Raw genomic sequence first — 10220 nt, forward strand, 5'->3', positions numbered from 1 at the left:
GTTTAGGTGGACAGCTATCGAAAAAGCCAAGGTCCCTATTAGGGGGGGAGATATAGATAGAGTTCTAGCTAAACGTGAAACCTTTTGGATTTTTCAATTAAAAACCAGACTTCCCCAAGGTTTAAACTCCAAATTTGATCTGATTAATTTTTGGGAGTAAATTTATATGACATTAGACCTAGACTATAACATACACCTTACACTTCTACATTTTATCTATTTATTCTTTAAAAAAAATTTATTTTTATTTTTAATTATTATTTTTTGATTTATCTCAATTTAATTTGTTCATTTCATTATATCATCATTATCTTGACTGTTTTACTTGCACACTCTGATATATTCCTATATATCCTGACATGTTTTTAGGTGCTTGTATTTTTGATCTACTCTCTAAATAGTTTTTGTTCAAGATCACATGCTTTGTATTATCTGTATTGTGTGCTAAATATAGTGCAGTTATGGGTACATGATTCATTTCGGCAGCGGTCCAGTTGTGGTATTTACATGATATATATAGTTATATTTTTATATCATATACACTTATATACAGTGTTAATATCCTGTAACCAACTTTCACTGCCTCTTTTCCCACATATTAATATATAAATATAACTATATATATATATATATATCTGTTTCTTTCCCCCCTTGTTTCTATATGTGTATTAGGTAGACTAATGTATCACCTTGAGTCATAGTTTATTGTGTGGACACTACTTTTATATTTGCTATAATTCTATATTGGCTTTTATCCTCATTTATTGCAGTTGTATTTAAGCCTTTAATAACAGTAATACAGGTCCATAATAGGTTTCTATGATTTACACTGTCTCACTTCCTTAGTGACAATTGTGCCATATAGTTGCTTCTTACCCTTTCCTTTCTTTCTTCCCCTTTTCTACTATTTTTCATTTACTCTCTTTCATGTACTTTTACACCTCATACCCCTTTACAGTTTATATCTTCTAATATACTCTTGCTGCAATACATTATGGCATACATAGGGTTAACTTTAATGTGCATCTAAGGTGTGTTAAAATGGGCGTACATTTTAATTAATTCTTGTAGTGTTTTAGCCAATCAGATTGTTTTTTTACCTTTCTTAATGACCTCTCAGGCTTAGCACCTTAGGCTATGATTACGGCATTTAGCCGAAACATGTAAGCCACTGGTGCTACGCTCATTTCTCCACACTTCTTGGCTGATTTTGTGACCGTGTGAGCTGCGTCTCACAAGAACTCAACTTTTAACGAATCTAATAAAGAATTGTTTTTACTCTATCGACCTGGGACTCCACCTTTTGTCCTTTGATGTCTTTGACCAGCTATTGAGTCCAGGTTACTACTCCTCATCAACTGCTGGGCCGGGTGAATACGCGGACTTTCAACACACACCCCATTCCTAACGTCACGCGGTGACGTCTACAGAGCTGCAGACCGGGTTTTGCACAGAGGCGGAAGTAAGAGAAGTCGGCAGACACGCTGCCATCGGATATCGCTCCGTTCATATACATGACTTTCTCTCTTCAGTTCTCAAGGTACACCTCTCTTATTGGCTCATATATGTACTGTTTGGGGGTGTTTATGTCGACTTAGTCCCGGTACCAGGCTTGGCTTTTTTCCTCACACACGGACAAAGTGTTAACCATTTTTCCTTTGCTTACGTTGGATATCTGCAATACAAACAAAGGCAGCTTTAAAACTCCATGCAATAATTTTGTTACTAGTGGATGGGCGGGTGGGAAAAAGACAGAGTTGAAACTGATGTTACAAAGAAAGGTAAGCCCTTATATCCCTTCCTATCCCCCTCTCTGGACCCTCCCCTGGCCTATCCCTATTCCTACCCCCTTTCTTCTTTGTTTTGCATTCCGCTCCCACCCTCCCCACCCCCCTTTCTCTTAGGGAGTGCAGAGCTGCAGGCCATGTTAACTCTCCTATTGTCCCGGCCACTTACTGTGCTCCCTGCCTATGTGGCACTCCACACTCAGAAGCTGGGTCATTATACCCACAGCAATTCTCTACCGTGGCTGCTGACACACACACCAAAAAAATCAAACAGTACACATTTTTTATTAACAATTGGCCCTGATTTAATCCATAAATAGTGACCAGGAGGCAATTACCACCCTACCCCGGACGAGTCCCTCTCTGTTTTTGGATTTAGTGATTTTTTAAAAAATGACCACCTCAACTGTAAGTTGAGCACTACACACACCACTACTGTAAGACAGAAGGCAATACATATTTTTTTTAATGTAAAGCTTATAAACAATATTTATTTAATTTTAACTTAAAGTACTTTTTAAATAAGTCTCTGTGCACTTGTTAGCACCGCCCACTTCCTGTACAGCTCCCAGTCCATTTGCAGGGCTGCTACCAGAGGCTATGGAGCCTGCTAGCAAAGGAGAATATAAAGGTAATAATCTGCATAAAATGCGAAATTTTTTACCATACTGTGCAGTTGATGTACGAGCAAATAAGATATGTTTTATTAAAATGATTGTTGCAACTGTTTTATATCACTTTAATTGACATATATATAGGCTAGATTATGGTTGACACCTCAGCCATGCTTTCCTGGACACTTATGAGTTACACATGTTGCAGGGAGGAGCATGAATAGTGCTTTCTAGGGTCACTATTCGTGTGCTGTTTAGGTGTGCAATGCATGTTGTCTTCTGCACACCCTGCAGCATGTGTAACTCATAAGTGTCCAGGAAAACATGGCTGAGGGGGGAACCCTAGTCTAGATATGTGCATTCAGATCCTTTGTGAGGATTGGAATGAAGAAGTAGGCGGCCGCTCATGCTGTTCGGCTCATTTCAGGGCTTAGCAGGGTTTAAAGGGACATAAAATGCAAAATTTTATTTCATGATTCAGAGAAAGAATAACAATGTTAAATAACTTTCCAATTAACTTATTATCAAATTTGCTTTATTCTCTTGGTATCCTTTGTTGTAGAAGCAGCAATGCACTACTGGGAGGTTGCTGAATGCAATGGGAGAGCCATATATAGAGGCATATATGAGCAGCCACCAATCAGCAGCCTCTGAGTCTACCTAGGTATCCCTTTTTTTACATACGATTTCAAGAGATTAAAACAAATTAGATAATAGAAGTAAACTGGAAAGTTGTTTAAAAGTACATTCTCTATCTGAATCATGAAAGGGAAAAACATTTGGACTTATGTCCCTTTAAGATATCAGACTCTTTGTGTGCTGGTAATGTAATTGTTTTCTAGGCCCGCCTTTGAGCTAGCTTTATGGGGCCAGTGCTTATGGTCTCCTATGGACACCACTGCTGCCTACAGAGTTTTTGGCAGTGGATCCCCAGCAGTGACCTCCCAACCCCCACATCCCACTGATTCAGAGAACTGAATTAAAATCTTCTATCACTGCAGCAGCAAAATTACTATTTACCTCATAAAATGGCGCCTACTTGTTAAATGCTCATTTAGTGTTTCAGCAGAAGTAAAACATAAACAAAAACGTGTGTATATATTGTTCTTGATTACTACAGCCCAATGACAGAGTAGGTTAGCAGGTTAAACATACTGAGGTAACATACCTCCCAACATTTGAAAGTGCCAAAGAGGGACACTTTTCTCCTCGCTAAAATACCCCACCCCACACACACACACACACACACAGGCACATTTGTCTCCTGGCTAACAGACCCCCCCCCCCCCCTCACACACACACTTTTTTCACATCATTTACCATCTCAGATAATGTTGCATTGTCTCAGAAATAGTGTTCTCAGAGATTCTACCCCCTGCACCTGTTTAGATATGACAGGAGCTCTGCTTAGGCTTCCTATAAATGACATATATGGATAACACTAAAGGGTTAAAATGAACAGTAAGGTAAAAGTCAAAATGTATTTGATTTAGATAGAGCATGCCATTTTAAACAACTATTCCATTTACTTATTTTACCTAATTTGTCTTGTTCTGTTTATATCATTTGTTGAAAAGCATATATGCCTCTTGTCATTGACTCAAATGATGCACTAGCTAGCTCTCAGTAGTCCATTGCTGTTCCTTCATAATAAGGATACCAAGAAAATTTGATTAGCAAATCAATTTGGAAAGTTGTTTAAAATTGTATAATCTGTCTAAATAATTTTAAAAAATCTTTTGAGTTTGATGTCCCTTTAAAATACTGATTCAAGTACACCAAACATGCAGCAAAGACTTAAGTGATTTAACCCATGAATGTCTACAACATGTAGTATTTTTAACCCTTACCAGTATTGGAAAGTGGTAAGAAAAGCAAGAGTATCTGTGAGGCTGGCATATACTGTATTTTAAGAGCAAATATAAAAGCTGCTATAAACTTGTCCCCACTCCCTAGCAACCATGTCAGGTTTAAGGGCACCTAGTACTTATAAAAAAAAACATATTTAATACAGCACACACATTTTCTATACATACACAGGTTTAGGCTTTGGTTTCAGACAATGGAAAAAATGTGCATACAATTGTGGACCTGCAAATGATTAGGAATGTGAAGAATGTCAGCCCAGTGTCACTGACCTATAAGAGTGAGATATAAGGGAGATTCAGGGAGAAGAAACATGCTAAGGACCATTTATTTATCATCTTAGTCTCACTGACCCCATGTGATGGAGGAAGACCTCATTGGGAGATAAAGCTAGAAATCGGCAGCATGAAGAAGCGGAAATAGTCTGGCAACTCCTGCAGTCACGGCTGAGAGTTTACAACTAATTGATTATGTTTTTGTTCCTCCCTGCACTATTAAGCCTAACTTATCAGCACACACAGCCTGGCTATTAGCAGCTGGGTTCATTCCTCAACATGTGGGGCTGGTGGAACGGCAGTGACAGGGTCTACAGAAGGGAAACTCCCTTGTTGTGTAACCTGGTCTGCTCTGAGCCGGAGTCTGTGTGCTGGTAGGGATAGGCTTCAACTAAAATTACACCATCAACAATGCAAAGGATAGTTCTTTATTAGAACTATCTATGCATTGTACCTGGTGTAATTTAGCAAAGCGTTGGCAACTTGGCAGAGCTAAAAAGTAAATCACTCCCCCTACTTCCGTATTAACTCTGCACAAAAATCGGCAAACACTGCCCTGGCTGCAGCAGTCACCCCCTAGATTGACCTGACGCCTCGTGAGTCACACAGTCAGTCTCAATAATATGCCCACAGTGACATTACCCAAACTGGACACCTCCTGTTGTTTGCCGCTGCCTGCACTCACACAGAGACTAGTAACCACGTGCGGTCATGCACTGTGCTGCTATTGGGTACAATTTTGGTCCTGTGATGATCACATGGTAAGGAGGGCCCAATAGGATTTAAAAAAATAAAATAAATAAAAATTAAACTTTGCAGCTGCTCGGGGGCTTTGGGGAAATGCGGGACGGACAGCACTCTTCCCGGGACAGCGGGACAGACCCTTAAAATCGGGACTGTCCCGCGAAAACCGGGACAGTTGGGGGGTATGAGGTAATAACACTGACTAATTTCAGGATGTGTAAACAATCCAGGAATAGGAACAGCACTTTTTCACCCTTTTGCTGCCGGGGTTAACTTGTCTACATCGGAACAACTGTTCCGATATAAACAAATTGAAATATTGCGATCGTGCAAGTGATCACAAGATTTCAATGATGGGATCTCGTCAGAGGGGCATCCCTATGATGCTAGGCACGCCCTCCAGATCGCGATCCCATCAGGGAAGCGCCAGTGGCTTCGGGAAAGCCAAGCAGTTAGGACGTTGTATTTCGTCCTTCGACGCTAAAGCACCAGCAAAATTCTGACAAAATACAATGTCCTAACGGCGTTAAAGGGTTAAACGGAGTGCCCGGAGGAGACTTACCAAGTCTCAAATCATATGTAAAGCAACAAGTCCTCCAGCACTTCCAATAATAAAAGACCTTTATTAATATTACAACATGAGTCAACAAATATCTGAAACGTTTCGGGCCTAGCTCAGCCCTTCCTCATGCATACTTTCAGGATGTGTAACATCATATAAACCAGGATGCTTTGTGGTCTCCTGCTATACAGATGCCGAATTGTTAATAATTGACTTTGTTCTTGATGCAAAAGTATTCTTCCTATGCCAATTATATGCTTGAGTGGGGATAAGGCAGCCGATGAAGAACATGATGATTTAACCTGCATTACATCAATATAACCAGACAAAAAGAAAATCAAATTCATTTCAATCCTGAATTACAAATTTTTAAACCACAATTGAAATCACTAGAGTCAGACTCAATTTAAATCGTGGTTTTCTACATAAAGGTTTAATTTTTAGAATAAGCTTTCAGATTTTTTTTTTTCCAGTTGTATTATGAAATTATTGGGAGGTGAATTATCTCTAGTTTAAAGGGCCAGTAACCCCACCAAATAAGGTTATATAATAATGCACACAGTGCAGAATTATATAACTTTAGCCTAGCGTCACGTTTCTTAAGCAGCGTATAGCAAAGATATTTAGCTACGATAATCTATTTTTCAGAACGCCGCTCCTGGTTCTACTGAGCGGGTCTGTTTTTTACCTAAGCGCATCGGGCACGCTGTCTAGTCACAGCACGCCCGATCGCGCCATTAAACTGAATGTGCTCGCTCCCGCTCGGGTATGGTAGCGAGAGCGAGCTACATTCAGTTTAATGGCGCGATCGGGCGTGCTGTGACTAGACAGCGTGCCCGATGCGCTTAGGTAAAAAACAGACCCGCTCAGTAGAACCAGGAGCGGCGTTCTGAAAAATAGATTATCGTAGCTAAATATCTTTGCTATACGCTGCTTAAGAAACGTGACGCTAGGCTAAAGTTATATAATTCTGCACTGTGTGCATTATTATATAACCTTATTTGGTGGGGTTACTGGCCCTTTAATAAGTCAATTGTTCATATTTGATCAACTTTTCAGCAAAGAAAAATAATAATTATCTTAATACTAGGACATTACTAGGAGCATTGGAAAGCCAATAACATGAGACAAATATGTGCAGCCAACAATCAGCATCTCCTGAGTCTACCTAGGTATCCCTGTCAATAAAAGAATTCAAGAGAACAAAACAGTTTAGATAATAGAAGTAAATTAGAAGGTTGCAAATTGCATGCTCTATCTGAATAATGAAAGAAAATGTTTGAGTTTTATGTCCCTTTAATGCCTGAGGAGGAGTCCAGGGGAGAGGAGCCTGGTACTAGTCTGAAGGATACACAGACTTGTGTTTGCCTCTCAGACTGTGCATGGTATCAGCTGTTCCTTTAAGACTGTGTGCTTTGGGTATTTGTGCTCCTTTACAATAAGATTGTGTGTGTGTGGTGTAAATTGTCTTTTTAAAGGGACCCTAAAAACCTTCTGTTTCCATGTAATTATCATTTATGTTTACCATTTATGTTTAGATTTTAATAAAAGATACTGTAGGGAGTGCTTCATTTGTCTTGTTTAGGAGTAGGGAGAGGTCAGCTATAGTGTAGTGTTCTGTTCTGTGCAAACCATGGATAATAATGATCATATGGCTGCCTGATCATTATTATCCATGGTGTGCACAGAACACTACACTATAGCTGACCTCTCCCTACTCCTAAACAAGACAAATGAAGCATTCCCTACAGTATCTTTTATGATCTTCCTAATACCTGCTAATTAGACACTGATGCTATAACATGAGGAGCACAGAGAGCGTGAGCTGCTGGTCAAAGCCACAAATCAAAAACTAAGGAGAAGATTTACAAAGGGTCCGATCTAAACAAACTCTGAAAGGTATAGGAAAGAAGAAAAAAAATGTATGGCTTGAGCGGGACCCCGGGAGCTTGGAGAGAAAGGAGAGGGGTAGAAGGGTCACACAGCTTAGTGTTGAAGATACCAGAATAAATTTGAGACAGCAGCCGCCTCGCTGAGCTGAAACAGTGTGTTGGGCGATCCCTACCCATCCCTCTTTCCCTCACACCACAAGAATGAATTTTACATTATGAACAGAGTAAAAAAGAATGATTAGCTTACAAGTGTATTAGCTATAGCTATGTAGCAAACACTAGCTGATGCCGGTTTAAAAGATATTCTTGAGAAAAAAAATAAAGATAATATCTGCAAACTTTATAGCAGCAGTAGTTTTTTAGTTATGCTGTGAGCGCAATGTCTACATTCCTGTGCGCTCACAACAATAAGCACAGACTTCCGGTTTTGTCCACTCACAGCCATGTCTGCACGGATTCAGCATGGAGCGCTCAGAAAGCACAAGTAAATGTAAAAAAAAACACAAATTGGAACACCTATAATAAAAAAAAAGGGATTTGCATTTTAAAAACTAAAAAAACTTTATGAATAAAAAAACACAAAATCCTAAGGACAAGTGTTTAAAGTCCCTTTAAAGGCTGAGTGAGTTGTGTGCATGAGTGTATGTGTCTGACCCTTTAAGGCTGAGTGCATTGCTTTGAGAGAGTGCAAGGTTGTGTGTGTGCACATACAGTGATCTGTCCCTTTTTAAAGGTTGTGTGCATTGTGTGTTTGTGTATGCCTACCCCTTTAAGACTGAGTGTTCCTTTGGTGGTTGTGCGCCTATATTATTAAGATTGCATGTGTGTGGCCCCTTTAAGTCTGTGTTGTGTCTGCCGGTTCCTTTCAAGGCTGTGTGTGTTGTGTGTCTGCACCTATCCCTTTAAGACTGATTGTTGCTTGGGTGCACCTTTACCATTAAGATTGCATGCATGTGGTTTGTTATCCCTTTAAGTCTGTGTGTGTTGTGCCTGTCCCTTTAAAGGCTGTATGCATTATTTGTGTATGCCTACCCCTTTAAGACTGAGTGTTCTTTGGGTGGTTGTGCGCCTATACCATTAAGATTGCATGCGTGTGGTGTGTTGCCCCTTTAAGTCTGTGTGTGTTGTGTATGTGTGTCTGTCCCTTTAAAGGCTGTGCGCATTGTGTGTGTGCCTGTCCCTTTAAGACTGAGTGTTCCTTGGGTGCTTGTGCGTCTGTACCATTAAGATTGCGTGCGTGTGGTTTGTTGTCCCTTTAAGTCTGTGTGCATTGTGTGTGCTTGTCCCTTTAAAAGCTGTGTGTATGCATAACCCTTTAAGACCGAGTGTTTCTTGGGTGGTTATGTGCCTGTACTATTTAGATTGCATACGTGTGGTGTGCTGTCCCTTTAAGTCTGTGTGCATTGTGTGTGTGCTTGTCCCTTTAAAAGCTGTGTGCATTGTGTGTCTGTGCCTATCCCTTTAAGACTAAGTGTTCCGTGGGTGCTTGTAAACCTGTACCATTAAGATTGCATGTGTGTGGTGTGTTGCCTCTTTAAGTATGTGTACGTTGTGTGTGTGCATGTTCCTTTTAAATGCTGTGTGCATTATGTGTGTCTGCGCCTATCCCTTTAAGACTGAGTGTTCCTTGGGTGCTTGTGCACCTGTGCCATTAAGATTGCATGCGTGGTGTGTTGCCCCTTTAAGTCTGTGTGCATTGTGTGAGTGCCTGTCCCTTTAAAGGCTGTGTGCATTGTGTTGCATCTATCCTTTTAAGTCGGAGTGTTCCTTGGTTGGTTGTTTGCCTGTGCCATTAAAATTGCATGCGTGTGGTGTGTTGCCCCTTTAAGTCTGTATGTGTTGTGTGTGTGTGTGTGCCTGTCCCTTTAAAGGCTGTGTGCAAAATGTGTGTGCGCCTATCCCTTTAAGACTAAGTGTTTCTTGTGTGCCTGTATAATAATTGCATGCATGTGGTGTGCTGTCTCCTTTAAGGTACATGAAACTCACAATTTTTCTTTCATGATTAAGAAAGAGCATGCAATTTTAAACAATTTTCCAATTTACTTCCATTATCTTATATTCTTCATTCTTTTGATATCCTTTGTTCAAAAGCATATCTAAATAGGCTCAGTAGCTGCTGATTTGCTCACCCATGTGCATTGATATTTATTCAACAAAGGATATCTGAAGAATGAAGCAAATTAAATAATAGAAATAAATTGGAATGTTGTTTAAAATTGTATTCTCTATCTGAAACATGTTAGAAAAAAAATGTTTCATGTCCCTTTAAGTCTGTGTGCATTGTGTGTGCCTGCCCCTTTAAGACTTAGAGTGTGCAAGGTTCACATACTGTGATCTGTCCCTTTAAGACTGTGTGTGACATGAGTTGTCTATTTAAAGGCTGTGTGTGCATGTCCCTTTAAGACTGTTCCCTTTTGCTTTTGGAGATATAACCAGTCCTGCATTATTGTTGGTCACCCCATACCAATTAAGTTAAATAT

The sequence above is a fragment of the Bombina bombina genome, chromosome 1 (genome assembly GCF_027579735.1).
Source record: "Bombina bombina isolate aBomBom1 chromosome 1, aBomBom1.pri, whole genome shotgun sequence".
In the NCBI taxonomy this organism is placed as follows: domain Eukaryota; kingdom Metazoa; phylum Chordata; class Amphibia; order Anura; family Bombinatoridae; genus Bombina; species Bombina bombina.